This window comes from Hyaena hyaena, unplaced genomic scaffold (assembly GCF_003009895.1).
Source record: "Hyaena hyaena isolate Hyena2069 unplaced genomic scaffold, ASM300989v1 scaffold_337, whole genome shotgun sequence".
NCBI lineage: Eukaryota > Metazoa > Chordata > Mammalia > Carnivora > Hyaenidae > Hyaena > Hyaena hyaena.
In genome coordinates, this window is record NW_024080966.1 from 753,215 (window position 1) to 766,535 (window position 13,321).

Sequence of the window (13,321 nt, forward strand, 5' to 3'; positions counted from 1 at the left end):
TATTGGTTTAATAAATCATCCAATTATTTATTTATTTAAGTTTTATTTAAAAATTTTTAAATGTTTATTTATTTTTGAGTGAGAGAGACAGAGCACCAGTATGGGAGGGGCAGAGACAGAGAGGGAGACACAGAATCTGAAACAGGCTCCAGGCTCTGAGCTGCCAGCACAGAGCCTGACATGAGGCTCGAACTGGAGAACTGGGAACGGTGAGATTATGACCTGAGTGGAAGTCGGATGCTTAACCGACTGAACCACCCAGGCGCCCCCCAATTATTTATGTTTAAACACATTGTTGTCCTTCTCTTCACAAATGCCATATAACCTTGTAGATGGGGCAGAAAATATACAATATCACTGATAGGTCAAAGAAATGCCCAAAGGGCAATTCACAGTGGGTGCAGTCCTCAAGATAGGGACTTCTCTTAGAATTTTGTAGAGTTAAAAAAAAAAATTATCTTCTAAAGTTGAAGCCCATAAAAATCAACTTCAAATGAAATAAGATTAATGACTTTTGGGTGGAATCATCTTGGAAGATGACTTGTAATAGGCTACTAGATACTGCCAGGTGCTTTCCAAATCTCGGTCAAGGAGACTGGAGACCCTTCCAAAAACTATCTGTGTAGTTATTCCTTCACCACCAGCCATGTTGGTGTCTACCAGGTTTCTTCTCAGCAAAGTTATCATTTCTCTCTTTGGAATTATGTGTTAGTCTGCTAAGCACTGGGGGATGTAACAGAGGAGAAAACACAGGCTTCATGCTCAGCAAGTTCATGGTCTGATTGGAGAGACAGACCAGTAACTAGGCCATTTCGGTACATGTGCTAAGTCCCTTGAGAGGAGTGAGCCCCCCTTTCTGACTTGGAGGATACATGGAAAGGTTTCCCAGAAGAAGTGACACCTCACTGAGATCTGAAGGACTGCGAGGAGCTAGCTAAGAGGAAGGTGTGGGAGAGAGGAGGGAATATCATAGGATGAGGGGCCACATGTTCTAAGATCTGGAAAAATGAGAGAGCATGGAACACTTAGAGAGTGGCAAGCGGCTCAGTGTGGCTGGAATACCAAATTTGCGGGAGGTACGGGGGGGTATGAGGGATATGAGACTGAGGAGCTATGTAGGGCCAGAATCATCAGAAGCCTTGGAAGCCATATTTTGGCAGCTGGACTTCATCCTAGAGAAAAAGAGACATCCCTCAAATGTTTTAGGCAGATATGTGATGTGATCATAGTCCCCTTTTAGAAAACCTCTCTGGGCTGTGTACAGTGAGTTAGCCAACTTGAGGTTAAGGGCACAGTCCCTACAAGTCTGCCCTCACTTCAGACACCAGCCCCAAGTTTGGGGTCCCCAGGATCACCTTTCCTTCATAGCATCTAGCTGCACATTCAAGGGTTCCCATGACTACCCTCACAGTTGATAATTTGATGTTTAGGAAAGTGTTATCCTTAGGAATACACTTTTATTATAATAAAATGATACAAATTGGAATTTGTCAGAGATATAATTAATTGGAATCAGGAGAGTTCCAAAAATGAAGCTTCTATGCCTTCATGATGCATTGCTTCCCAGCATCTCTAGATGAATACACACAAGTATTGCCAATCAGGGAAGTTCATGCACGCTATCAACGGAGCACTGTCAGGGTGGAGTCCAGCATGGGACTTGATCCTATGAACGACCCCATGACCGACCTACCGTGAGATCATGACCTGAGCTGAAATCCACGAGTCAGACACTTAACCAAGTTAACCAACTGAGCTACCCAGGCACCCCCAGAGTTTTTATTGAAGCTTCATTACCTAGTCATGGTTGATTGCATAATAACCCACAGGGCTGAACTCAAGCTCCAGGCTACTTCCCCTCCCTGGAGGTCAGGCTGTCACGTGGCCCAAAGCCCCAACCACAATCACTTGCTTGGTCTTTCAGACTTGGCTAGCCCCATCCTGACTCATCTCATTAGCATAAGTGAGGGGACAACCTCGAATAACAAAGATACTCCTCTTGCTGTGAAAATGGCAAGTTTAGGGATTTCCTGCCAGGAACACAGACAGAAGGCAGATCTTTCCCTAGGTGGGGCCAAATTTATTACTATGCACTGTGGTGTGGTAGTTAGGTTGGATGAGAGTTAAGTCTGAAAACAGGAAAACCAACTAAGTGGTGCTGCAGAAATCCAAGGAAGAGAGCATGATGGCCTAGACCGAGGAAGCACAGAGAGGATGGGAAGAAGTAAAGGGATTTTGATATATTAGGAATAGGCTGTCAGTACTTGGTGTTTGATTGGATAAAGAGGTTGAGGGCTGGGGAGGAGGCAAGGACTATGGCATAGGTGTCCTGGGCAAATAACCGGTTTAGGGCTGCTGTTTGCCAACATCTCTTGGCTTCTTGTTTTTTGGATCAATCAGCCTAGCACAATGCTTGGCACATAATAAACATTCAGCAAATATCTGTTGAATAAAAAAAAAAAAAAAAAGAATGAATGATCCCATCTTCCAGCAAAAGAGGAAGTGACTGGATTCAGACTGCTGTAAGGGTGCAGGTCATGCTCAACACATGTTTATTGTTCCTTTCTGAGCTCGGGCCACAAAACAGCTCACCCAGTTTCTGCAACTGGACATTTCCACCTTCCATGTGCAACGCGTTCTGAGATTGCATAAGTATGTGTGTGTGTATGTGCATGTGTGTAATAAGGGGAGGTTCTACGCAAGTTGTGAAGCCAGACACACATCGTACTGTTTTGGGGAGACTTGAAGAAGGGTATGTGTTTGCCTGGAATGGAAGTAGGACGAATGTTGAAAGGAACTTTCTTTCCCCTCCATGTTTCCAGATGGAGGGAGTTTGATTAGGGTAACCCTTTTGACTTCTCTCTGCCCCTTCCTCTCTCCTCCCTTGTAGTTGAACAATTTAATGAGCTTGGGAAAAGGCACTGAGGGTACCTGACTCAGTCCCTCCTTGACTCTCAGAATCTGCCTGCCTCCAGAGAGCGTAGGCAGGATCAGGTTTAGTATTACTAAATTCATGGAAGAGGAATGGTATTTGGTTCGAGCTCTCTCCAACACTGCTCCCAGCAGAAGAGCGGAAGTCTGTGACCAACTTGCCATGACCTGTCCCCTGTCCCCTGCCCTGATTCCCTGGGTACTGGTTTTATGACTCCCTTACAGCCTGAGTTCCTGTTTGCATTAGCTTAGGCCGCCATCACAAAATGCTGGAGAGCGTAACAACAGAAGGGCATTTTCTCACAGCTCCGGAGCGATTTGGGTTGGTTTTTGGTGGGACCTGTCTTCCCAGCTTGCCGGCAGCCATCTTCTTGCTGGGTCCTCTGGATATGGACTGTTTTCTGTGCTTAGGCAGACAGACAGACAAAAAGGTGGCCAGTCCTTTTCTTTTCTTATTAGACCTCAGTCCTATGGAATCAGGGCCCTACCCTTATGACTTCACTTAACCCAAATTAATTCCTAGAAGTCTCTATCTCCAAATATAGTCATATCGGGGATTAGGATTTCAACGTATGGATTTGGGGGGTGTCGTAACAGTTGATAACACTATTCTTTTCAGGAGCTATCCCATCGTCTTTCATTAGGATATAGTTTTATAGACTGAGTTGTGATTAAGAATTACTGGATTGTAATTTCAACCTGGTTTTAAGAACCAACCATGAGCCTGGCGCTCAATAATTACTGTTTGATGCCCTCAGGAATGTGATACTTAGGTTTTGTGTAATATTGGTGTCGGTTGACTTTGGGCATAACACCAAAGGGCATGGATGCTAGATATGTCGGCCCTTTGGATGATAGTATCGGCCACACCCAGGTGCACCTGAGGAATTTTCCAATGCTGACTGGGAGGTGCTGTTTTTTATGTCACAAAAATCCTCGAAGAATGATTTAAAACTGGGGGCAAAGGTCACCTTTGGTAGATTATTCCTATCTTGTTCTTGTGTCATTCCTGAAAAGTTCATGCTGATCATTATGGGTTGTGGTGATGAAAGGGGTGAACTTCTGAACTGGGAAAAATACTAGTAAGTGGAAGGAGGGGCTTACATACTTAGAACTATAAAATGTCATCAAAATTGTTATTTTGATCTGGGGTAGACGTCATCCTGTCTTCTCTTATGATATTGACATAAGATATATGTTGTTGATATATCTCCAAGGAATTGGCTAGCCACTCTGGGCAGCATCCTCTCTGTTGGGAGGCCACAGCCCTGGAATAAGAGCCCCATCGCTGGTCCCATACAGCCCATGTCTTGGGAGGCAGCTTTAAGGGAGGTCTCAGCAAAATGCCAGGTGATGGAAGTGAGAACATAGGTTGCAGAGCGGGTAGAACATAATTTCAATTCTGCGCCTGCTGTTGTAACTTTCAGCAGATAACTTTACCTCCCTGGGCTTCTCTGAGCTGCTGTTTTCTGTTCTGTACAATACTGTTGTCAGGATCAAACAAGATAGCTTACCTAGGTGAGCGCCATGCCTGTTGACGTTAACGAGCGGGATCCTTTCTCTCAGACCAACCTGATTGCCTCGGGATCTACAAGGCTTGGTACCCACTTGTCAATGATGTTCCTTTTCTCCACAAGACCTGCTCTGACCTCCAGAACCCAGCGGGAAGTCTCTTCCAGACTCCCCACCTTATCACCTACCAGGATCATAAGGTGTTTGCTGAGTGAGCTTTCTGTCTGAATCTGCATTTTACTTCCTCAGCTAGACTGGCCTCTCTTTCACAGCAGAGAATTTTCATATCTGTTTTTTGTTTCATTTTCAAATCTTAGCACAAGGCCTCTTTGCACATAGCACTTGCTCAAAAAATCGGGATCGGCTGATATTTCACCTACTTTTGTCTCCTCACTGTTGCCCCAGGGTCTTGAACTGAGCTCAGCCTACTACATGAGGTCGAAAAGTAACGTGTTTATTCCTTTATCTGTTTATCTAGCAGCCCTACCATGACTCACACGTCCAAATGAGGCCTCTGCCTTATAAGGAGGCACTTTGAGGGCTATTATTCCAAGAAGCCTGCCATCTCGCAAAGGCATTTTTAAAACTCCTGCTTTGAATCAGTGCCAGTGTCAGGATGGTGAATCCTCACACATCCTGGGAGCAGTTATTTTTGGAAACAATGAAAGTCATGTTGGCCAAGTTTGGTAAGAATGGTCCTTCAGGGGGTGGGTGGGTGTGGAGAAAGAGGCCACTGGTGGACTGGTAATCTGGGCCTTTCTAATGTGTCAAGCACTTTGCATTCACTGTCTTATTTTATTCTTTTTTTTTTTTTTAATATTTTTATTTATTTCTAGGAGAGAGAGAGACAGCGTGAGCAGGGGAGGGTCAGAGAGAGAGGGAGATACAGACTCTGAAATAGTCTCCAGGCTCTGAGCTGGCAGTCAGCACAGAGCCCGACGCGGGGCTCAAACCCATGAACCGCAAGATCATGACCTAAGCGAAAGTCGGACGCTTAACCGACTAAGCCACCCAGGCGCCCCTGTCTTATTTTATTCTTAATAACATTTCTATGAGACAGGTGCTATTATTACCTCCGTTTTACAGACAAGGAGTCTGAGGCACAAAGTGCACATTCTCTGTACAGGAGTATCATGGCTTTCTCTCTCCCTGCTCCATCACTAAGCTAGTGTTAGGAGGCCAGACAGCAGGCAGGACAGACATACTTAAGTGACCTTTCTGCACCCAGGTGGAGATGAGGAACAAGGCCGCCTTATCTGAAGACAACAAAGCCAAGAACAGGGACATGTGAACTGGTGGGGGCGGGGAAGTTAAGGGGATTGCAGGGACCCCGGAGGAGAGGGCAGACAGGTCCATGCAAGCGCCTGTAGGGCTTCTCCGGGAGAGACCAGACAAGAGGGGAGAGGACCGACTGGTCCAGGACTGGGGACTCATAAGCACGGGGAAGATGGTCACCCGAATTCCTAGCTGAAGGAATTCCTTTTGTGCCCCTCTTTTTCACTTTTTAAAAATCGTATTCATGTTTGCTGACTGTAAGAGGAGCTTAAGTTCATTGTGGAAAACTTGGAAAACATAGGGGAGTATAAAGAAGATAAAAATGATCTGTAAGTGACCCCTCCTCCCCAAGATCTCAGGCGTTGGTAAGATGCAGCCACGGAGCCCAGCAGCCACTGAGCCCAGCAGCCACACACGAGGTTATTTATAAGCTCCGGCTTCTCACCCACCCACTCCCCTCTCTGCCTGGGCTTGGGAGGCCTTGGGCCAGGACATTCCCTTGCAGCCTACACAGGCTGCTATATAAGTTCTGCTCTTCTAGGCCTGGATCAGGACGTTCCTTATCTCTTCGCAGCAGCGTTCTGACAATGCGCCCAGTTGGCAGGCGCTCTGAGCCGCGCCAGTGGGCTCTGGCTGCCGCTCCCGGGGCCTCCAGCCCCCACATGGTTGTCTGTTCTGGTTCCCGCCTGAGACTTGGCCAGCGACACTAACTGAAACCTTCAGCATAGCAAGTCGTTTGCTCGTTGCATTAAAGGGCAGTTGCCAGATGGCTGGGTTGAGCTGGATGGGTGTGGCATGAGTGACCAGTGTGTCCAGCACACACAAGCTCCATGGTCAGTGTCCCCCTCCCAAAGCAGCTGTGCTTAAGCCCCACTCCCTCAGCCCCCGCCCTGACTTCTCTCTCCTTTCTCTTCATTAGTGCTTGGCTCAGAATTTTCTTCATCCATATGGCTTCTGCAGGCAAAGGCCTGCCATGGCTGGTGGCCTGCCTGTCTCTGTTCCAGAATTCTGGGCTGGACTTCTCCTTAATCGATGGTGGATTATAGCAAACGTCCTCTCTCTGCCTGGAAAATAAGTTTTGCCAAAGGAGGTAGAACCATCTTATTGTTACCATTGGTAGGGAGGACAAGAGAGGCATCTGCCCCAAAATGTATATGCTTTTGTTAGAAGGTGGGGGAGGGACTGTAAAGTATTCCCCAAACTGAGAAGGTACTTTGAGGACGAAAAATGAAGGAGGCTACACCACACAGTTTATGTAGGGTTTTATTCAGGGTAACTTATTGATGACGGGTGGGAGGGGGGGCGGAGGGAGTGGGGATCAGGCAGATGGTGATCCAGCTGCAGAGTTATTCTCTGCAAAGTCTGGACCTTAATCTACAGACTTTATAGAACGAGGGAATGTGGAGAAGGGCATTATAGTGAGACCAAAGGGTTTGCATGCCCCTAATTGACATCTAACATTTAATTAGATCTCGCGGCACCACCTGGGTATCAAGGGGAGGCGAGATACGTTATCTTTAGCAAACTTATAGAGAACCAAAGCAAGCTTCCCTCCATCTCAGCCTTGGTAGGCACTTTAAGGTATGCATATGAATCTCGTAGGGAGCCTGGAGCACATGGTGGGGGGTCAGTGAATCAGATAGGGGGCAAACGATGGACTCAGTAGTGTTGGCTTTCCTGTAGTGTTAAATCAGAAACAACCAGTGTGAAATCCTAGCTCCTTTGCTTAAAAAGATGTGTGATCTTAAGCAAGTTATGTATCCCCTTTGAGCCTGAGTTTTCTCATCTCTAAGATGTAGAGTATAATATCTCTGAGAGCTCCTGCAAAAACGAAATAAGAGGACATGTATAAAACACTGGACACATATTTTAGGTGGCATTATGATAGCTATTATAATTTTTGTTAATAATATTTTTATTTATGATCATTTGGATAAGAGAAACGATGGCTTCTTTTTTCCCCTTTTAGATGCATCAGAGGAACTCTTGACCTTGGTTATTAAGAAACCTGTTAAGGCAAAAAGGTACGTGTTTCCATTGATATTTAAATGAGGTTTTTCAAGTTCTGAGAGAATCCTCTTTTTTTTAAATTTTTTTTTTTGAGAGAGAGGGGGATACGTGAGTGGGGGAGGGGCAGAGGGAGAGAGGGAGAGAGGGACAGAGGGAGGGAGGGAGAGAATCTTAAGCAGGCTCCATGCTCAGCGCAGAGCCCGATATGGGGCTCTATCCCATGACTATAAGATTATGACCTGAGCCAAAACCAAGAGTCAGCCACTTAACAGACTGAGTCACCCAGGCATCCCCTGAGGGAATCTTTTCAAAGCAATATTCTGGGCCTGAGGAGGTCCCAGTTCATCTTTGTATTGGCCTGTGAGAATCAGATCAACTTTATACAAAAGGGCAAGTCATTGTACTTATGGCTAAGTCTAAATTTAGTAGCAAAACCTCCCTGCTTATTAGGGGCACCTGGGTGGCTCAGTCGGTTAAGTGTCCGACTTTGGCTCAGGTCATGATCTCACTGCTCGTAAGTTCGAGCCCCACTTCAGTCTCTGGGCTGACAGATCAGAGCCTGGAGCCTGCTTCATTCTGTGTCTCCCTTTCTCTCTGCCCCTCTCCCGCTCACACTCTGTCTCTTTCTCTCAAAAATAAATAAACATTAAAAAAAATTTTAAAAATCCACATCCCTGCTATAAGCTACAAGGGACATCAGAATGGAACGATTATATATGAAATATCAATAGTGAAAACGTTACTTATCAGAACATAAAAGATATAATTAAAGCAGTGTCCAGAGAGGAATGCATAGTGAGATTTTATGTGTCAACTTGACCTGGCCATAGGGTCAGGGCCCACATAGGGCCCAGCTATTTGGTCAGATGTTATTCTGAGTGTTTCTGTGGGGTGTTTGTGGGTGAGGTTAACACAGGGATGGGCAGACTGAACAAGGCAGACTGTTCTCCCCAGTACGGGCCCATCCAGTCTGTTGAAGGCTTGAGTAGGATGAAAGGCTAAGAAAGAATTCTTTCTCTCTGCCTGCCTGTCTTTGAGCTGGGACATCATCCTCTTCTGCCTTTAGACCTGGACTTGGACTAGAACTGACACTACCAGTGCTCCTGGGGCTCCACCTTTTTGTCTGCCAATCTGAGGACTTCTCAGTCTGCATAATTGCATATGCCAATTCCTTAGAATAAATTTCTTTTATATTGACATAAATCAATATCCTATTGATTCTGTTTCTCTGGAGAACCCTGACTAATACACATAGTCTAATAATAAATTAATAAAAAATTAAACAGGAATGAAAAATGAAATAAGCATCCCACTGAAGTAGTTAGAAAAAAAGGCAATAAACCTAAGGAAAACAGAAGGAAGGAATTAATAAATGTTAAAGCAGAAATGAATAAATTACAAACAAAAAAGTTTTATAATTAATAAATTATAACAAGTAACTAACAAATAAATTTAAAGCTAATTCTATTTTTTTAGTTTATTTATTTATTTTGCCAGAGAGAGAGAGCGAGCGAGAGAGCACCTATGCATGCATGAGCAAGCAAGGGAGGAGCAGGGGAAGAGGGAGAGAGAATCCCAAGCAGGCTCCACGCTCAGCTCGGAGCTCCACTCTGGGCTTGATCTCATGACTGTGAGATCATGACCTGAACCAAAATCAAGAGTTGGTCGCTTAACTGACTGACTGAACCACCTAGGCACCCCTAAAGCTAATTCTTTTAGAAAGCAATAAGATTTACAAGATTTATAAGTTGTCGGCTAGGAGTGCCCAGGTAGCTCAGTCAACTGAGTGTCCAACTCTTGATCTCAGTTCAGGTCTTGATCTCAAGGTTATGAGTTCAAGCCCCACAGTGGGCTCCATGCTGGGTGTGAAGCCTACATAAAAAAGGAAAAGAAAAGAATTATAGATCATTGGTTAACTTTGTCAAGAGAAAAGATGGAAATAGCCACAAAAAAGAAATGCTAAAGGGAAAGTAACCACAGAGAAATGGAATTAAAAGAAACCTTAGAGACTATTTTACTCAACTCCATGTCAATACATTTAAAAACTTGTAAAGAAGCCCGACATTACTCAAAGAGAGATCTGGCCTTTCTCCTTGGCTCCTGGGAGATAATCTCCAGGACCTTGGAATGTCCTTCCTGATAAGAATGTCTTTCTTTACTGTGTGTGTGTGTGGGTGGCTCTCAGGCCACACCAAACAGTTTAGGACAATGTGATTTAGGACAGGAGCTTTGGGCCACATGCCACCCACTCTATCCCTGCTCTGCTGTAAAGGTCAGCCCCATGGGCAGTCAGTCCTGTCTATGTGGTTGAGCTCCAAGAAAGACTCTGGATATTCAGGTGAGCTTCCCGAGCTGTCAGTACTCTGTACTGGTGCATGTGATCGCTGGGGACAGTAGGGCTGTCCAGGGGTCTACCAGGAAGCCTGGAAGCTCAGTGCTTGGAAGTTTCCTGGACTCTGCCTGAGGCATCTCTTCCCTTGGCTGGCGTTAATCCATATCCTTTCACTGTAATGAATTGTAACGATGAGTACAAGAGCTTCCAGTGAGTTCTGTGAGTCCTTCTAGCAAATTGTTGAACTTGAGGGTGGTCTTGGGAGGCCCCCAAGTTTGTAAAGCCTGATATATTGGATAGTTTTCTGAAAGAATAGAATTCTCCTCAGTCTGAATCAACATCATAATCAATGACATATTCAATGTTAGTTTTGCCTTAGTAAACCTATAAATTAAAAGAAATCCCAATGAAACTAATAGTTCAGATGGAAAAAAAGAAGGTGAAAGGGCATGGGACAGTAGCCCTATGTGCTATAATGCATATTGTAAAACTACAGTAATTAAAACAGTGTAGGACATCTTGCAGTTGGAACCACATAGGAAATCCAGAAATAGACCAAAATGTATTAGGAATTTAGCTTATGATAATGGTGGCATTTCAAATCATTGGGGAAAAAGATGAATTATTCAATAAATAGTGTTAAGACAACCGAGTAGCCATCTGGAAAAAAAAATTAAGTTGGATCTATACCTCACTTCTTATATCAGGAAACATACCAGGAAAGTTTAGTGATTTAAATTTTTTAAAGTGCAATAAGAAACTGTGGGAGATTAAGACGTAATTTTGGGGCACCTGGGTGGCTCAGTTGGTTAAGCGTCCCACTTCAGCTCAGGTCATGATCTCATGGCCCGTTAGTTTGAGTCCTGCATTGGACTTTGTGCTGACAGCTCAGAGCCTGGAGCCTGCTTCAGATTCTGTGTCTCCCTCTCTCTCTGCCCCTCACCTGCTCACTCACACACTCTTTCTCAAAAATAAATAAACATTAAAAAATATTTTTTTAAAAAAGAAGTAATCTAATAACTATTTTGGAATAGGGAAGAAGTTTAAAAGTATAAGATACAAAAGCTATAAAGAAAAAAATCAATAACTTCTATTGCATTAAGAATTATGTATGGGAAACCAGCAAGAGGGAATTCTACAGAGTAATGCTAAGCCAGGAAAAATATAGTGATACATAAAGCACATATAAATACCTTTCCCTGGTCAATAAGACAAATGACTCTATAATACGAAAATAGGCAAAAGATATGAACAGAGAGTTCACAGAAAAGGAAACAAATAATTTTATAAAAAGATGTTCCATATTATTTGTAATAAGAGATATTATAAAAGAAAACTACAGAGAGATAGCATTTACTTTTTCCATGTACCAAATCAACAAAGATAAAAAATTATATGTTCTGCTGGTACAGGCCTGGGGAACGGGAAGTCTTATATGTTGGTTATGGGATACTGAATCCGTGCAACATTTATGGATGGCAAAAAGTAACAAGCATATATACCAATTGGCTAACGTTCTACTTCTAGGAATTAATCCGAACACTTTTGGACAAAATAAAGTGTGTACAAAGTTATTCATGGAAGCATTGTTTGTAGGAGTAAAATTTTGGAAACCCCCAAAATGTCCACCCAAGAAAGACTGTCTGAATAAATTATACTGCACTGAACCTATGGAACATTTTGCAGCCTTAAAATAGACCCAGGAAACTCTGTATGTACTAACAGGGGAATGAGCTATAGATCCACTAGGAAGTGAAAACGTTAAGGTGTAGAACTGTTATGTGCAAAGCAGTGCGCTATCATTTCCATAAAAAGGAAAGAAAAGACCATTCATTACAGTGAGTGCATTGTTTAACTTCACCCCTATCCTATGAGGAAGGTTTTATGATTATGTCATGCTCTGCGGATGGGGGTGACTGGGGTACAAAAAGGCTGCCCAAGGTCATGTACCAGTTGGTATTGGGCAGTGCTGGGTCTCAAATTCAGGCAGTCTGGCTCCAAGGCTTGTCCTCTTTCCACATGCCCTGTTTCTTTATACGGATACATGTGCATATTTGCTTGTATATTCATAAGCGATCTCTGGGGGCTGAGGGAAAGATATGGGAGGGTGTGTTTCACTGTATTCCCTTTTGTGCCTTTGGCTATTGGGCCATGTGGAGTATTATCTACTAATACATTTAAAACAAATACATTTGTGACTGGGAGCAGAGTTCAGGGGAGGGGATATATTGCACAGGGCCCAGATTCCCTGAGGCAGATGTAAAATTCCATCCCAGGTACTAAGAACTGGGTGTCTTTGCCTGTCTTGCTGAAGAAACAGCATAGCCTCAGCATGATTTTAATCCACTTATGGGGCCTTCGTAACAGTGGTGGATGGAGGTGAGCAAGGGGATGCCCAAATCTTACCCGTTAGAGGGCTGAACCAGCCTGCTCTGTCTCATATGGAGTTTGGGTCTAAGATCACAGAGGTGGGCATCAGATGGGCATCAGACTGGGCCTTCTACTTGTATCTCTACTCTGATCTGAGGTGAGACCTGGCTTTCCGCCTGTCCCCTCCAACAGAGGTTTGCTTGATTTTTGCCTGAGAGCTATCAGCACTGTCTGGCTGGGCTTGCTTGACAACCTCAGGGCGGTGGGTTGAGGCAAGGTCTATTTTGGGTGATGCAGATGTTTCTGCACAGGAAGGTGTTCTTGGGAACAGAGGTGGTGGTGTGCAGAGGAGACCCTTTAGGGTTTCAAGTGCTTGGACTTCGCCCAGCTCTGGGTAAGTGGCCTGCATAGCCGTGCAGGGGCGTCACCAGCAGCCAAGAGAAGATTTCTCCGCTTGTTCCTTTCTGTTCGCCTGGGCGCAGCCTGGTGCCATGAGATGAGATAGTGTCACCCTCCCCAGCCGCTGGCCTCTCCCTCAGGCTGTGGTGAAAGAGTCAGAATACCTGCAACAGGCACCCAACAATGGCCACAGCCTCACAACCACAGTGACTGCAGACTCCCCAACAATGACAATTGCAACCACCGCAATGTGGGACCACACAACCGACGTCAGCACTCACTGTGACAAACTGCAGTGACCACACAAGCACACAACGGCAGTCGCAACCACATCACCTGCACGACCACACAACAGCCACACAACCACCACGACCTGCAGCACCCACGGCATCAGTGGCCATTTATCAAATGCATAGTATCAGGTTCTGACTTAAGACCCAGAAGGGACGTCTGCCAGGCCTCCGGCGACAGATCAGCTGAGGCCTGGGAGGC

The 13,321-nt window shown here is 44.8% G+C and overlaps 1 long non-coding RNA gene across 1 annotated transcript; it reads left to right on the plus strand.

The window, feature by feature from the left end:
- Positions 1–6,706: 6,706 nt before the first annotated feature.
- On the plus strand, positions 6,707–12,803 carry LOC120243241. Its single transcript, XR_005531254.1, has 3 exons — positions 6,707–6,808; positions 7,688–7,742; positions 12,742–12,803. It is a non-coding gene; the product is annotated as an uncharacterized LOC120243241 (long non-coding RNA).
- Positions 12,804–13,321: the final 518 nt, after the last annotated feature.